General features: G+C 38.9%; 1 protein-coding gene and 1 long non-coding RNA gene across 2 annotated transcripts in view; both read right to left on the bottom strand.

The window, feature by feature from the left end:
* Positions 1 to 16,405, bottom strand: part of tlx2 (T cell leukemia homeobox 2) — a 167,769-nt gene that overhangs the window by 129,262 nt on the left and 22,102 nt on the right. The gene's annotated exons all lie outside the window — the stretch shown is intronic.
* On the bottom strand, positions 2,588 to 3,945 carry LOC136179996 (uncharacterized). Its single transcript, XR_010666934.1, has 3 exons — positions 3,676 to 3,945; positions 3,537 to 3,575; positions 2,588 to 2,717 (listed from the first exon to the last, which is right to left on the bottom strand). It is a non-coding gene; the product is annotated as an uncharacterized lncRNA (long non-coding RNA).

The raw sequence follows: 16,405 nt of genomic DNA, 5'->3' as shown, positions 1-16,405 counted from the left end.
CTGTGTATTTAAAATGAACCCCTTACCTCAGTGTTTTTTGGAGCGTAGAAAGTGGAATCAGGTGGCTGTTTTGGACAGAAAGAAAAACATTGAACTGCATTAGCAACAGTAGAAAAACGGCAAAAAGAGGTAAAAAAAAACAAAGTTTCAGCAGTGACTTACACATTTGACGTATATCCGCATGAAGCTGATCTGTGAGTCGACTATGGGTAGAGCGCTCGCCTGAAGACAAGCGAGAGTCCAGAAGGCAATCCTAACAATGTGCTCCATACTTAAAGGCTTAAAAACAGTGTGTTGAAGTTGTTCATTGGAGGTGTTGTATGTGTCTGTTAAACCCCTGAAACCGTTCTGAATTTATATACCTGTGGGCTGAAGATGGTGGGCTGAAGATGGTTGTTTATTACCTATTGCATACAGCATTGATTTTCCTCTGCATGACACTTGGAATTTTTTTTTTTTTTTTATGATGCTACTACGACCTGGTAAAATCCCTAAAGCGGCCTAATTGTAGGGCAGTATTTAAGTTCAAGCTCTTCTGAAACTCGGTGGCTTTCATTGAGTTTGTGGTGCAGTGTTTTTTTACTTTTTATGTCCCTGTTGTTGCTCACACTTTCTACTTGAATTTGAATATATTCCTCACAATATATAATGTCTTTTTTTCCCCCTTTAAATGCTTTACATGCGATTTTTTAATATAAATGAAGTATATCCTCTGAAAATAACTCTGAGTCATGACTGTCTACAATGGGTGTAACACCCGAGTCCCACTGTCTGTGATGTTTTCAGAGTCCCATCTTCAGTTTGTTTACATTGCCGAGACAGCCGGCTGACTCCTCCCCTCACGTATAAAAGTTGTTTAATTGAGGGACTAGAGAAAAGAGGAATAACACACAACAACTTTACGGTTAGATGAATTGAATGTATTGAAGCAGATAAGCAGTTCAAGCTGGTTCATGATCCTCCAGAGGGGACGCGTTTCTTTAGGAAGAGGTCATGAAAAGTGTACATTTATAGAAGGAATATTTTCCATGAGGTTTATAAGAAAGGGTTAAGGCAAGGCAAGTTTATCTGTGTCTCACATTCAAGGCAGTTCAAAGTGCTTCACACAAGACATCATTACATCATACATACTGGCCCAGAGTGAGGCCAGTTACTGTTGAAATGTTGAATATATAGACCTCAGAGGGTCTTTCCAGTTTTCAGTTTGTTTAGCATTAGACATGATGTGTACATAAACCCTGTTTAAAAAAAGAGAAGACCCCCCCAAGAACAAGACCTCCCTGTGCTTCCCAACTTGAGATGAATGTTCCTCTAAAGGAAGGACTGGACGGCTGCCTCTTTGGTTGTTGTTGGCTGTTGACCTGCCTCTCCTGATCGTGCTGTGAGGATTCATTCATTCATTCTGGTTTGGTCTGATCATTAGACTGAATTTTTTTATTGTATTTATTAGCTGAGTCTTTTCTCCTTACTACCCCGTTTATTTACCAACTTAAGCCAACAGTCCATTTTAATAACATAACTTACTGATTAAATTAATCTTAAGTGTTTAATCTTCCTTCTGGTTTTGATTCAAATGTTTACATTTTATTTTATTTCTAATCTTTTACTTCTTTGAAATAATCTAATTTGATTTACTTATTGATCTATTAATTTATCTATTTTCTAAAATAATCAGAGAAACAGATCCGTTTACCACGACTGAAAAAGCACAAAAATAAAACAAGTGTGGAGAAGGGCTGTGAATCTTTGGGTGTCTGACGATGCGATTGGGATTATTGAGATCTCAATTCGATTCAGAATCTATTTTTACAAGTCTGGATTCATGATTCAAAGTCTATTGATGAATTAGTGAATACTTCAGGATCTACTGCGGTCATCTGTGAGTCTGGCTGAATGTCTTGCTGCTCCATTTGTCATTGTACTGAGCTAAAGAGCTAGCATTAGCACTTAGCATGGAGGGACTGATAGTCTGATTAAGTTTAAAGGCTCAACAAGTCAGCATCATGCACGACGACTGATGACTCAGAGTGATAAAATACACTGTGAGAGGACGCAGCCTTGTGGCGCCTCTGTGTAACTTAGCCTCAACAAAGGAGGACATGACATGAAGAAACAAATCACCACCAGATTATTAAAAAGAGGAGTTTTGATGACAGTTTTCGTTGATCACATTTTATTAGCAAAAATATGTAGACATGCACACCGACAAGTTACATCCATTGCTTCAAGAAATAAATATTAAATAATTTGAGAACTTCTTGCAGTGTTTCTTACTTCTTACTGAGAGAGATATATAAAAAAAAATAGTCACATTTTAGTCTAGTGTGTAATAATAAATAAGGTTAAAAGTAGAGGAAACATCTGAGGTTTCAGTGTGGATCACTTCTTCATTTGCTGTTGAGCTCACTAAGAAAGTTCTTCATGTTGTTCAAGAAGGCTTCAAAGTCCGTGCGGGATCCAGCGTTTTCCCACTTGCACTGCGACTGAGAAGAGAAAGGGTTGGTTCAGTTTTAAGGTCTGAGGAACATGCATTTAAATGCCCTTTTTTAGCTAATTTAACACTTGATACTCACAGGTAGTTGGCATTTTGTGTTATCAGGGTACGAGACCCTGATTTCTTCCAGTGTGTCTGCAATTCTCTCCGTGTTATTGCAGTTTTGTTTGGCTTCTTCCAGCTCCGCGATGAAGAGCTCCACTGCTGCGGTGTAGCAGAGTTCCTAACGATGACACAGTTAATAATTAGTTTAGAAAGAACTACTCACAAAAACATCGAGTGCTGCCAATGAAGTGTAGAAAGATATAGTGTTGAAGAGATACTTGATTTTTAAACTTCGATACGATAAGAGTTGAGATCACAGTTACAACGGCAAGAACATAAGTCCCTAAGCATTTCATGTTTTAAATACCAAAAGGCTATTTTTTAAATTATTTATTTTACAGGGACATTGCATAATAATAAACATTTCGGTTAGCGGAGTTAGCCAGAAGGCTAATTTTCATATGATGTCCCTGGCCAGATTTTATAAAAGGCTCCCTAAAAAAAAAACCAAATTCAAACATTGCTAAAAGCTACAAAAAGAAATATCATGACGGTAATTATCAGCAACGCTTGGTACTGAAAAGTTATTTAATTTGGACTGTGCCTCCTTTGCTGTCATTTCCTTAGCTCCTCCTCCTTTATGAGGATTTTGATGCTGACCCACTGCTGCTCGCTCTCTTTGAACTCGCTGCAGCTTCTGGTTAAAAAATGTGACTGAACATCTGTAGTTTTTTTAAACCCTCAGTACTTTAGATACAATCATTTATTAAATCAGGTTTCAGGTAGGGAAAAGTATAATAAACTTGAGATACTGAATCCCATTAAGCTGCTGTTGACATCAATATCATTGGTTGATTAAAGATGTTGGTGTTAGATTTAACAAAAAGCGTTTCTATTAGCATTCAAACTGACTTTAGTCATTTTAACCCTCAGGAGGAACAGTCTCTTGAGAGATATGGTCTTAAATATGGCATCGGCATGTGGTTTAGTTTCTTACCAGCACGTTTGTTGGAGAGATGAAGGTCACATTGGTTCCCTTGAAGAAGAAAAAAACAACAAAAATGTTTAATTTCACATGAATCATTTCCTCTGCTGTAACGCTTACACCATAAACACCATATATTGAAATAACTTACACATTGAACCTCTTCCAGTAGAAGTCCCAAGCCCAGGTTAGGAATATCGATTTGTTCCCACTTCGTGTTGTTTTCAGTGCAGACAGGTTTAGCTTGAAGATACCCGATGAGGAGACACATCCACAGGGCAAATCTGAAACAATGCTCCATATTTCAACTTCGCTTGACTGCTGCTTGCTGCTCAGGTGTTTGATAGTTCTGAGTATCTGTGGCTCTGTGGTGACCTCTGGTGCAGTTTTTATAGTGTTCAGAAGGCAAAAAATGTGTGGGCCTCGTAAAGGTGTGTTCTTGTTGGAACATTTTTTTTTTCCCTATTAATCATGCAACACATTTTCCCCTATTGACTGGATGGTAAAAAACCCAAAGTGAAAGTGGGCACAGATTGCCCTTTGGACAGTATACCACATTTTAACAGACATAATTTGTAATAGGGTGTTTATGTATTACTGAATTACATCCAAGAACACACAAAAATAGTCCCGTTTTTTTAAAGCTGTATTTTGTGAGACTTTTTTTATTTTTATTTCCTGAGACAGCCGTCCTTTGGTTTCCTTTTTTCAAAGAAGTTTGTTGCTGTTTCTTGCAGAGGAGAGAGAGAGAGACCACAAACTTGCCTTTCGTTATTAACTTTCGTTATCAACTTTTTACTTTTGTTCTGTCAAACTACTTTGGGATCTATTTTGCCCCTCCAGCATAGTTACACATATTTTGCATTACAGATAAAATTCAGAATGGTACACTTTTAAAAAAAAAAGATCAGAATGCAGGTTTAGTGCTTTTTTGTTTGTTTGTTCTTTAAGCCCTGGAACCTGGCCCATACTTAACAACCATCAGCAAAGGAAAGTTGGCCTACCTATTTCTTTTTTGGATATATTCTTTAAAACTGTCTGCCATGATTTGACTGATAAGATGTAAACTGATGTAAGACGTGGCTGGTCTTTTGGATGTATCCTTTAATATGATTGAACCTCAAAGTTAGAAATTTCACAACCCCTACAGTTACTTTTCTTTCTTTCCTTCCCTCGTCCCACTTTCTTCTACTTATTTTCTTTTTTTAAATATATTTTTTGCAAAAAGCTGAAGACGAAATGTCTTCGTATGTATGACGACACATTAGCCACCGTCTCCCACACGATATTAATGCCTCCTCCTCGTCGTGGATTTTATTACATCGGAAGGCAAATAAGATAAAAAGATACCCATCAAAAACCCTTTACGACAGACACAATGTGCATTTCCTTCTTGGTCTAAAGAAAAAAAGAACCATCACTCATGTTTACCACCAGCACAAAAACAACAACGCTATTTGAAGCATGCATAGTAACAAATAGTTTGCATTACAGATTAAATGCAGGATGATACACTGTGCATTAACAGTTCATTTTAAAGATATTTGATTTTTTTTTCATGCATTTCTTGCATCATGTGAATGACAGCCTTTATTTAACCTCTTTAAAAAACAAGTTTGAAAAGTGCTTCAAAAAGGCAGCAACATACAAAACTGTTTTAAAATGTGACATAAATACAGGGTAGGCAAAGACAGGAAAATAACAATTTCAATTCTCAAATCTTGAGTATGATGCAATGCACACACCCTGCAGAAATGAATTGTTTGGACACCCATCCTCTAACGGGGTATTCCCCACAGGAATCCCAACCCCTGCTTCTCACACCTCGTCACACTGGATGTTGTCGTCAGTTGTTCTTTGTTGCTCAAGCGTGGAGGGTTTACCTGTAAGGTTTCAGTTCTGAGATTTCCTCAAGAGTCACTAAAAATCACAAAGATGACAGGATCTGTACGTGGGTGAGGAGGCTGGGGGAATTCCTTTCCATGGAATTTATCGCACTCTGCTTTTTTCCATAGAGAAAACCATGCCCACTCTAGAAATTCACTTTTGTTATCTCTCCACCTTTTTAACCTTTTTATTAGACCATGCAGGGTCTTTTCACACATGCATTTATTTTTTATTTTATAGGTAAACTCAGACAATCATTGACCAACCAACATTTTTTTATTGCAAGATTCTGCAGCTTTCAGAATGTCAGGTTGAACTCAAATTTAAATTTCCTGGTGTTACATGCTCTTATGTTCAGTGAGGCTCTGTGTTGCAGGGTTTGTTTTTTTTATATTATATTTAAAACCACAATCTCAAGAGGAAGTTTGTTTGCTGCCACTCTGAATAACGAAAGTCTTTTTTGAAGGTCTCGTCTCAGAGTTGAAACCATTTGTACGCGGTCTTGTCTCATTCTTGGACTGGGCGGAATCTTAAATTAATATCGGTCAAGACCACCACTGATCAGCTCTTATTCCACGTCATCAATTTGATTAGAAGGAAAACGCCCTTTTTCTAAAACAATGAAAAACTTCAATTTGTTTGTAGTTTGATTTTTATCCCCCAGTTACGGCTACAACCTTCCCCGTGTTACAGTCCCTGCCTTGGTCTTGGTCTTGGTCTTGGTCTTGTCTTGGTCTTGTCTTGGTCTCACCCTGCCTTGGTCTTGGTCTTGTCTTGGTCTCACCCTGCCTTGGTCTTGGTCTTGTCTTGGTCTCACCCTGCCTTGGTCATGGTCTTAGTCTTGTCTCGGTCTCACCCTGCCTTGGTCTTGGTCTTGGTCTGGACTCTGTTTCACCCTGCCTTGGTCTTGGTCTTGGTCTGGACTCAGTCTCAAGCCCTAAATGTCTTGGCCTTGGTCTAGTCTCGGTCTCACCCTGCCTTGGTCTTGGTCTGGACTCGGTCTCGAACCCTAAATGTCTTGGTCTTGGTCTTGTCTCGGTCTCGATCCCTAAATGTCTTGGTCTTGGTCTTGTTCTTGTCTCGGTCTCACCCTGCCTTGGTCTTGGTCTTGTCTCATTCTCACCATTCCTTGGTCTTGGTCTTGTCTCGGTCTCACCCTGCCTCGGTCTTGGTCTTGACTCGGTCTCGATCCTTAAGTGTCTTGGTCTTGTCTCGGTCTGACCCTGCATTGGTCTTGTCTCGGTCTCACCCTGCCTTGGTCTTGGTCTGGACTCGGTCTCGATCCCTAAATGTCTTGGTCTTGTCTCGGTCTCAATCCCTAAATGTCTTGGTCTTGTCTCGGTCTCGGAGCACCCTGGTCTCAGGTATGTCTTGATCTCGGTATGTGTGGTTTTACTTTAAGCCCTGGAACCTGACCCTCGGATAACAGCCCTGTGCTGTGACCGGATGACCAGAGGAAGTCGGCCTAACTATTCTGTTGTTTTGTTTCTTTTTATGATATCTTTTCAAAAATACAAAATAAACTTGATAACCAAATTTTCTTTGAAGAACTCCAACTTAAAAAAAATTAAATGTGTTTATATGAGTAAACCTGAAATTAAAAGTTCACCATCCCGGCAGTTCCCTTTCTTTCCTGCCCCTCCTCCCACTTTCTTTTAAAAGCTGAAGAAATGTCTTTGTATGACTCCATCGTCTCCCACACGACATTAAGGCCTCCATTAGGTAGATGTTTTTTTTAACTGCCGATAAGCCAAAAGGGGAATGAAAGATACCATTCAAACTGACGTGTGCTTTTCCTTCTTGGTGTGATCTCACAACTCTAAAAAAAAAAAAAAAAAAAAAAAAAAATGAACCATCACTCATGTTTGCCACCAGCACACACACACAAACACCTACAGAGCAGGGCATGCTAATCATGCTCTCGGTACCTGGGAGCTTCCCTCTTCACTTTGCCATCAGTTATATTCCATTTCTCAATCGACATGAACACTTCTATATCCAACAGTTTTATTTTTACTTCGCCTGATTTTTATATTCTCAAAGATAAAGATTTGCTGTGCATGTGTAGGAAAAAGGAAAGTACATTAATTTAATGATTCAGAATCATGTTAAGTCTTGGGTCATAGGTCAGGTAATAATCAATCCTTATGCAATTATGACGATTGTTAGAGATGTGAAGATACCTCGATACAAATATGGACAATTTAAATCGGTGAGAAAAAAACACAATATATATCAAAATACTTTTTTTTTCACCAGCGTTTGCTTTTCGCTTTTCTTGTTCAGCGTCAGTAGCTGAAGAAGAGATGCCTGAAACCCCTGTCTTGTTTCAAAGCGGGGATGCAGAAGCGGGCTGTGCACATTTAAAAACAGTCATTTTATTGCAAGAGGCCAATGAACACAAACAGCACAACAAACATGATGAAACACATAAACCAGCGCTATGTTTGAAAAGCTCAAGACACCAAAAAACACTGAGAAAGTTGTAATAAAATCTTATAATGAACCAATTTTGTGATACGCATCAAGAGTTAAAGTGTATGGTCACATCCCTAACTTTAATGTATTTGACTTTTTTTCTATGTGCACAGATCAAATACCACGCTTCAGAAGAGTAATATGTGGCCTCTGCACAAGTGTTTCCCTTCCTATGACGCTGTGTGTGGGGTGTCATGTCATGAATTACAAACTGACCAGAAAATGTCCACAAAACTTTCAATGTTCGTTGTCTTAACACACTTAAACTGTCAGAGAGAAAGAAAAAGGAAAAAAAATCTGGTTTCCGTGATAGTAATGATGTCAGCGGTGGTTTGGTTACCACAGACTACCACAGCCTCGTATCACACCCTTTCTCAATCTGCACAGTCAACTCGTTGCATCAGCTTCAACTCCAAAAAAATATATAGTGTGTTTAATTTTTATTTTTTTGAACTAAAAACTTCCAAACTCCATGTGATCTGCAGAGTCCCTCTGCACTTTTTTAAAAAAAGCTAAAGACCCAGCTCTTTCATGAATACCTACTAACTTAATGATGATGGTCTCCATATTATTGATGATGATGATGGTAATGACGATGGTTTTTGTTTCATAAAGACGACTTATAAGATGGTTTCTATACTGATTAGAGCTCTCAAGAACTGCCCTCAATGTTGTGCTTTGCCTCTGGTCACTTCCTGTCAGCACCTGTATGTCTTGGTCTTGTCTCGGTCTCACCCTGCCTTGGTCTGGATTCGGTCTTGATCCCTAAATGTCTTGGTCTTGGTTTTGGTCTTGGTCTTAGTCTTGTCTCAGTCTCACCATGCCTTGGTTTTGGTCTTGTCTCTGTCTCACCATGCCTTGGTCTTAGTCTTGTCTCAGTCTCACCATGCCTTGGTCTTGGTCTTGACTCGGTCTCACCATGCCTTGGTCTTAGTCTTGTCTCGGTCTCACCATGCCTTGGTCTTGGTCTTGTCTCAGTCTCACCATGCCTTGGTCTTGGTCTTGTCTCGGTCTCACCATGCCTTGGTCTTAGTCTTGTCTCAGTCTCACCATGCCTTGGTCTTGGTCTTGTCTCGGTCTCACCATGCCTTGGTCTTGGTCTTGTCTCAGTCTCACCATGCCTTGGTCTTGTCTCGGTCTCACCCTGCCTTGGTCTTGGTCTTGGTCTGGACTCAGTCTCGAGCCCTAAATGTCTTGGCCTTGGTCTAGTCTCGGTCTCACCCTGCCTTGGTCTGGATTCGGTCTTGATCCCTAAATGTCTTGGTCTTGGTTTTGGTCTTGGTCTTAGTCTTTCCTCGGTCTCACCATGCCTTGGTCTTAGTCTTGTCTCGGTCTCACCATGCCTTGGTTTTGGTCTTGTCTCGGTCTCACCATGCCTTGGTCTTGGTCTTGACTCGGTCTCACCATGCCTTGGTCTTGGTCTTGTCTCAGTCTCACCATGCCTTGGTCTTGGTCTTGTCTCGGTCTCACCCTGCCTTGGTCTTAGTCTTGTCTCGGTCTCACCATGCCTTGGTCTTGGTCTTGTCTCAGTCTCACCCTGCCTTGGTCTTGGTCTTGTCTCGGTCTCACCCTGCCTTGGTCTTGGTCTGGACTCGGTCTCGATCCCTAAATGTCTTGGTCTTGTCTTGGTCTCGATCCCTAAATGTCTTGGTCTTGTCTCGGTCTCAATCCCTAAATGTCTTGGTCTTGTCTCGGTCTCGATCCCTAAATGTCTTGGTCTTGTCTCGGTCTCGATCCCTAAATGTCTTGGTCTTGCCTCGGTCTCACCCTGCCTCGGTCTTGGTCTGGACTCAGTCTCGAACCCTAAATGTCTTGGCCTTGTCTCGGTCTCGGAGCACCCTGGTCTCAGGTATGTCTTGATCTCGGTATGTGTGGTTTTACTTTAAGCCCTGGAACCTGACCCTCGGTTAACAGCCATGTGCTGTGACCGGATGACCAGAGGAAGTCGGCCTAACTATTCTGTTGTTTTGTTTCTTTTTATGATATCTTTTCAAAAATACAAAATAATCCCGGACCCTGCCACGATTTAACTATAAGATGTTAACCTGTAAGCCGGCTGGTTGGCTGAATCATTAAATCAAAACTTGATAACCAAATTTTCTTTGAAGAACTCCAACTTAAAAAAAATTAAATGTGTTTATATGAGTAAACCTGAAGTTAAAAGTTCACCATCCCGGCAGTTCCCTTTCTTTCCTGCCCCTCCTCCCACTTTCTTTTAAAAGCTGAAGAAATGTTTTCGTATGACTCCATCGTCTCCCACACGACATTAAGGCCTCCATTAGGTAGATTTTTATTTTAACTGCCGGAAAAGCCAATAAACCAAAAGGGTAATAAAAGATACCATTCAAACTGACACGTGCTTTTCCTTCTTGGTGTGATCTCACAACTCTAAAAAAAAAAAGAACCATCACTCATGTTTGCCACCAGCACACACACACAAACACCTACAGAGCAGGGCATGCTAATCATGCTCTCGGTACCTGGGAGCTTCCCTCTTCACTTTGCCATCAGTTATATTCCATTTCTCAATCGACATGAACACTTCTATATCCAACAGTTTTATTTTTTTTGACTTCACCTGATTTTTATATTCTTAAAGATAAAGATTTGCTGTGCATGTGTAGGAAAAAGGAAAGTACATTAATTTAATGATTGATGAAATGTGAGCTTTCTGAAATTCTTCATTCTGCACACCTGTTTTTGTTTTTAATTTGAAAGGTATGATATATTTTGTGATGGCCACTGTGGAAAACCCCTCGTCTAGACAGCTACCACTAACAAAGAGGAATTCACAAAGCCAGAAACGTCATGTTATCTTAGCCAGGTGAACAACTCATGCACATTTGCACAACACAGCTGTCGGAGTTGATCACTTTCACTGCAGTGTGGTCACAGCTGTTCTGTCATTTCTTTTCAGAAAACAACATTGAAGTAAAGTTTTGGCACACACCTGCAGCGTGCATGAAACTAAGATCTTGAACTCTGATAGCTAACTAACTAAATGTATTGCATCGTTACGAATCATCAGAATTATGACATTTTAGGTTATAAATCTTTCAAATGAAGATAATTTTCCAAACAATGCATTACAAAAAACAGAGTTGTGTTGTGTTGTTATAAATGCTAATGACCTCTGTCAAATACCTAACCTTCTGTAAAAGACAAAGCCACCGTGCAGAGTCTGAAGATAGAGGAGCAGCATGCAAGAATAGCTCATATACTAAACAATCAGTACTTTACTAATTACCTTTGAATAGATTTAGAGGAAGAAGAGGTGTACAGCTGCATATACTGTATATTAGAAAACAATGATCTCTGTTTAGGATCTAAAAGCTTTGCCAGCTGAAACTAACTAAACATAAGAGTGTGATTTATTACGTCACAGTGGTGGAACATTCAGCAGCTCAGATATCTCCTTTAAAGATGCTGCCACGGACTGAAGCTCAGGGGTTCCCAAACTTTGCCAAGCCAAGGACCCTCGTATATCGTCAGCCTCCTTCATTGACCCCTCTCATGCAAAACTGATTTTCTTATTTTTTATTAACATGTTCATTTTAATCAGTCACTTAAAGGTTCAAGGGTTGTCTTTATTATCCCTGCAATCAGCAAACAACATAGAATGGGCGATAGATAAATACAATAGTTAAGAGACAGATGGAAGCAGAGGCAACACAGTTAGTAGTTTAGAAAGGTGATGGCAGCAGGAACAAATGAGTGTCTTAACAATGATCAACAGTAAACATTTTTAGAGAAATACTCTCGTTATTTATTCAGTTAGTCTGAGTCGCGGGGTCATGTCCAGTCTGGTCTTTGTTTTGTTTTAAATTACGTTTCCATTTCCAGACGCAGGTAGCTACTTCTCAGCGAGACAGCAACTTTCTGATACATCAGTGCCACTCGTAGCATCCGCTTGTTTCTGATTGGCTGTAGCGGTGTGTTTTTATTTATTTTAATTGAAAGATTAGCTAAAAGAAATTTTGATTTTTTTTCTGGGCTTTTTGCCTTTCTTTTGATAGGACAGTGTACAGAGTTGGACACAGGTCAGACTTTAACACAGGCCGACCACTTGGAGGATTATAGTCTCTGTACATTTATTGATTTATTTATTTATGTATTTGTTCCGTACATGTCAAAACACACAACAGAAAAAGACAAAGAAAAAATTCACACTTTATCCCATGTCTGGAAAGGAGCAGGGAGAAGAATAATTCTTGTTTTGCCTGACCCCTTGCTCAAAAAGCAACAATAAATGTCTGGATGGTCTGTCCAATTACAATCAATGAATGACTATCATGTCAACATAAAACAAATGGGGCGGCAGTAGCTCAGTCTGTAGGGACTTGGGTTGGGAACCGGAGGGTTGCCGGTTCAAGTCCCGGTGCGGACTAAGTTTGGTAGTTGGTCTGGTAGCTGGAGAGGTGCCAGATCACCTTCTGAGCACTGCCAAGGTGCCCTTAAGCAAGGCACCAAACCGCCTCCCCACCATCAGCTCAGGAGCGCCCCCTGTGGCTCGCTCCATCACTCTGACATCTCTCCATTAGTGTATGTTCACATGATGTTCACATGTGCATACTTCTGAGCTACTTTGTAAATTTTCTGGTAATACTTTACTCTTTGCTCTGAACATAACTACAAGTGTCTGTAACTCAACTAAATCTTTCAGTTTCAATAAACCTGATCTTGAAAACAGCCCATTGGTGTGCTCTCTATAGTGGACTTTATGAATGATTCTTACCAAGAGAAACTTTGCTTTGTTTAAAACAAAGATATTCTTGGACACTTTTTTTTTAACATGAGCTATATGTGATTTCCACGTTAACTTATCATCCATGATCTCACCCAAAAAACGAAATTCAATATTAACTCCATCTATAGACAATAAAACGTTTTCATCCTTTTTTTGGTTTGCAATAATCATAAACTTAGTTTTATTCAAATTTAAGGATAACTTATTTTCGTCAAACCATGCTTTTAATTTGACCATTTCATTTTCAATACTTCCTGTTAGAGTTTTTAAGTCATGTCCTGAGCAAAAAAAATTTGTATCGTCAGCAAATAAAACAAACTGCAGTAAATTTCACATGTCATTAATGTACAAATTAAAGAGTTTAGGCCCCAAAACCGAGCCTTGTGGGACTCCACATTCAATATTCAAATACTCAGATGTACTACCAGAATATTGTACATATTGCTGTCTGTTAATTAAATAGCTACTTAACCAGTTCAGAACAACTCCTCACACCATACGTATATAATTTAGAAATTAATATTTTGTGATCTATTGTATCAAACGCTTTTTTCAGATCAATGAATACACCAATTGTATATTTTTTACTGTCTATTGCTGTTGAAATTTCTTCTGTTATTTTCATTAATGCTAAAGCTGTAGACCGGTTCTTCCGGAATCCAAACTGACTCTCACTTAACAAATTATTTTTTTCAATAAAATCATCTAATTTTTCTGCAAACAATTTCTCAAGTACCTTTGAAAATTGTGATAATACGGACCCTGGTCTGGAATTAGTAAAGCTGTGTTTGTCTCCTGTTTTAAAAAGTGGAGTTACCTTCGCTATGTTCATTCTATCTGGAAAAATACCTGTACGAAAAGAAAGATTGAAAATATGGCTAAGAGGTTGAATTATACAATCGATTGTCTTTTTCACAATAATCATATCAATCCCATCACTATCAGTTGATGTCTTATTTTTAGATTTTTCCACAATAGACCTTATCTCACTCTCATTCGCTTCTTCAAGAAACATAGACTGCAATATTTGACCTTCTCTATTCCAGCCACCTGCCGTTTGACAATCATTTTGTTTTTTAATAGACTTTGCGAGATTAAGTCCAACATTTACAAAAAAAGAATTAAATTCATTAACCACTTCATTCATGTTCTCAAAAATCTCATTATTGTCGTTCTTAAAATAGCTCGGTGTACTTGTGGACACAGGATTATTTCCTAACACCTTGTTCATAATTTTCCATGTACTTTTGATGTCATTTTTGTTTTCCTGTAACACTTTATTATAATAATCTTTTTTGGTTTGTCTAATTATAAAAGTCAACTTATTTTTATAAACCTTATATTGCCTTTCTGCATCATTTGTTCGGAATTTAATAAAGTCCCTGTAAAGTTTGTTTTTCTTTTTGCATGCATTTTGCAAGCCCTTAATCCGTAATCCATGGCTTTTTAATATAACTAACTTTTTGTTTATAATGAGTGATGGGACAATGTTTATTGTAAAGGGATAAGTATCCATTCAAAAAGGAATGATAGGCAGCATTTATCTCCTCTACATAAACACCTTCCTACTGTTCTTTGAGAAGATCATTTTGAAGTCTATGTATTGCTTCATCAGTTCTTACCCTTGCATATCTGTTACAAACTTCATTCTTCTTGCTCTTTATTTGACAGTCATTATTGAAAACACTGGTAAATGGTCACTTACGTCATTTATTAATAGGCCACTTCTGGCATTATTTTGCACAACATTTATAAAAATATTATCGATTTAATGTTGCACCTGAAGATGTTATCCTACTGGGCTTGGTAATCAGTGGTCAAATGTCAGCCTCTTTGTCAGAATACCTCTTGAAACATTTTGTCTTGAGTTGCTGAAATCCCCTTTGTCTTTTGGGAAGTCCACAGCAGTGATGTTTGTAGAGAGGTCACCTGTTTCAAAAAACAAACATCCAGCTGTCATTGTGAGACTTGTTTGTGGTTTTACTGGCTGTAATTCAACCAACATTGTAAATCCACCTGCTTTAACCACTGAAGACACCGCTGAAGACAAACACAACTTCTCCCCCTCATGTGACAAATATTTACTGAGTAAACAACATACACAAATAAGATGCAGTAAAAGGACAACAATAGAAAAAACAAAAACAAATCAGAGCTCTTTGAGTCTGAAAAATAAAAGAACATACTGTTGTTAGAACAAATGTCACTTAGACATCACACTGCCTCTAAATGGCTCCGGCATGGCCCCCTCTGGTGGTAGCAGATAGGCCAATTAAAAGTATGTACACACACACACACACAAAACCCCATTCACACATATATATATATACACACACATATATATATATATATATATATATATATATATATATGTGTGTGTATATATATATGTGTGTGTGTGTATTAAATTAGATTTATTTTTAACATGCAAAGACTTTGAACTGAAGTCTTCACATGTTGTTTTGGGCTCCTTAAGGGGTCGCTGTGACACAAATGATGTCTTTAGCTGCAGCTTTTTATTAACTTGCAAGATTTATGTTTTTGGAGGCATTTGTTTCAAGAGCTGCTGGATTAAATGAGTAGTGCAAAACAGATGGTGATATGAATGTTGCAGAAAAAGATGCAGTTCTGGTGATTTATTTTATTTTATTTAACGTCCTGTATTAATCCCCGAGGGGAAATTCTGTTTTTACACTCTGTTATTGAGAGACACGCTTTAAAGGGATACTTCACCCGTTGAAACATGAGTCTGTATTGACATTGGGTCATATATGTTGTAGAAATGTGAAATACATTTTGAAGTTGGTGCCTTCTTGAAAAGGCAGAAAGTGTCTTTTTGGCTCATGTTGATGAAAGACACCAAATCCCAGAATGCACAGCACTGCAGGCCACTCCCACTAAGGTCCTCTATTTACAGACATATTTACTAAAACACGTAAGGCCGTTTCCTCAACTGATTCAGAGATTTCTTCCAGAAGGAATTGATATCTTGGAAATTCCTGTCAGAAAACAGACTCTATGTCTGTGTCCATAAACAAACAGTGAGAGCACCGACACTACCAGTCCGCCCCGGCTCCTCATCCTCACCGCCACAGACAGGCAGGCCTTATGTCTCGGCTGCTGAGCTGGCAGCGGCCGGCGGCGGCCAGCAATGTATCAATATAGCTGCGAGACTGTTGCTGCCGAGAGGCCGTTTTTTTCTCGGCTGCTGCGGCCTTTGCCGGCCCCAGCGGTCAGTGGCGGCAAAATGACGTTTTTCAGACTCAGAAATACAAAGATTTCCCATCTCAGGGGAAAATGAGGGCAGGATGCACGACCATTCAAAAATACTACCAGGTTTCTAATGATGCAAAAGAGTGAAGTATCCCTTTAATGGAGGTATTAAAAAAAGTTTGAAGTGAATGCAGTGTTGAAAATTGCAGACCATGCGTTTAAAAAAAAGAATCCACTTGTTGTTGTTTTTTTACAATAAGGGTTTTCTCTAAACTTTAAACTCTTTATATGAGATTTTTCACACTTAAATATAAATCAAGTTTATCCTCTGAAAATAACTCTGAGTCATGACTGTCTACAATGGGTGTCTACAATTACGAGTCCCACTGTCTGTGATGTTTTCAGAGTTTTCAGAGTCCTATCTTCACTTTGTTTACATCGCCCGGACGGCCGGCCGGCTCCTCCCCTCACGAATAAAACTTAGACTTAGGCTTTCTTTATTGTCATTCAAACTTGAACTTTACAGTGCAGATAAGAATTAAATTTCGTTGCATTT

This window comes from Labrus bergylta, chromosome 9, assembly GCF_963930695.1.
Source record: "Labrus bergylta chromosome 9, fLabBer1.1, whole genome shotgun sequence".
In the NCBI taxonomy this organism is placed as follows: Eukaryota; Metazoa; Chordata; class Actinopteri; order Labriformes; family Labridae; genus Labrus; species Labrus bergylta.
This window is presented reverse-complemented; position numbering and strand designations above follow the sequence as displayed.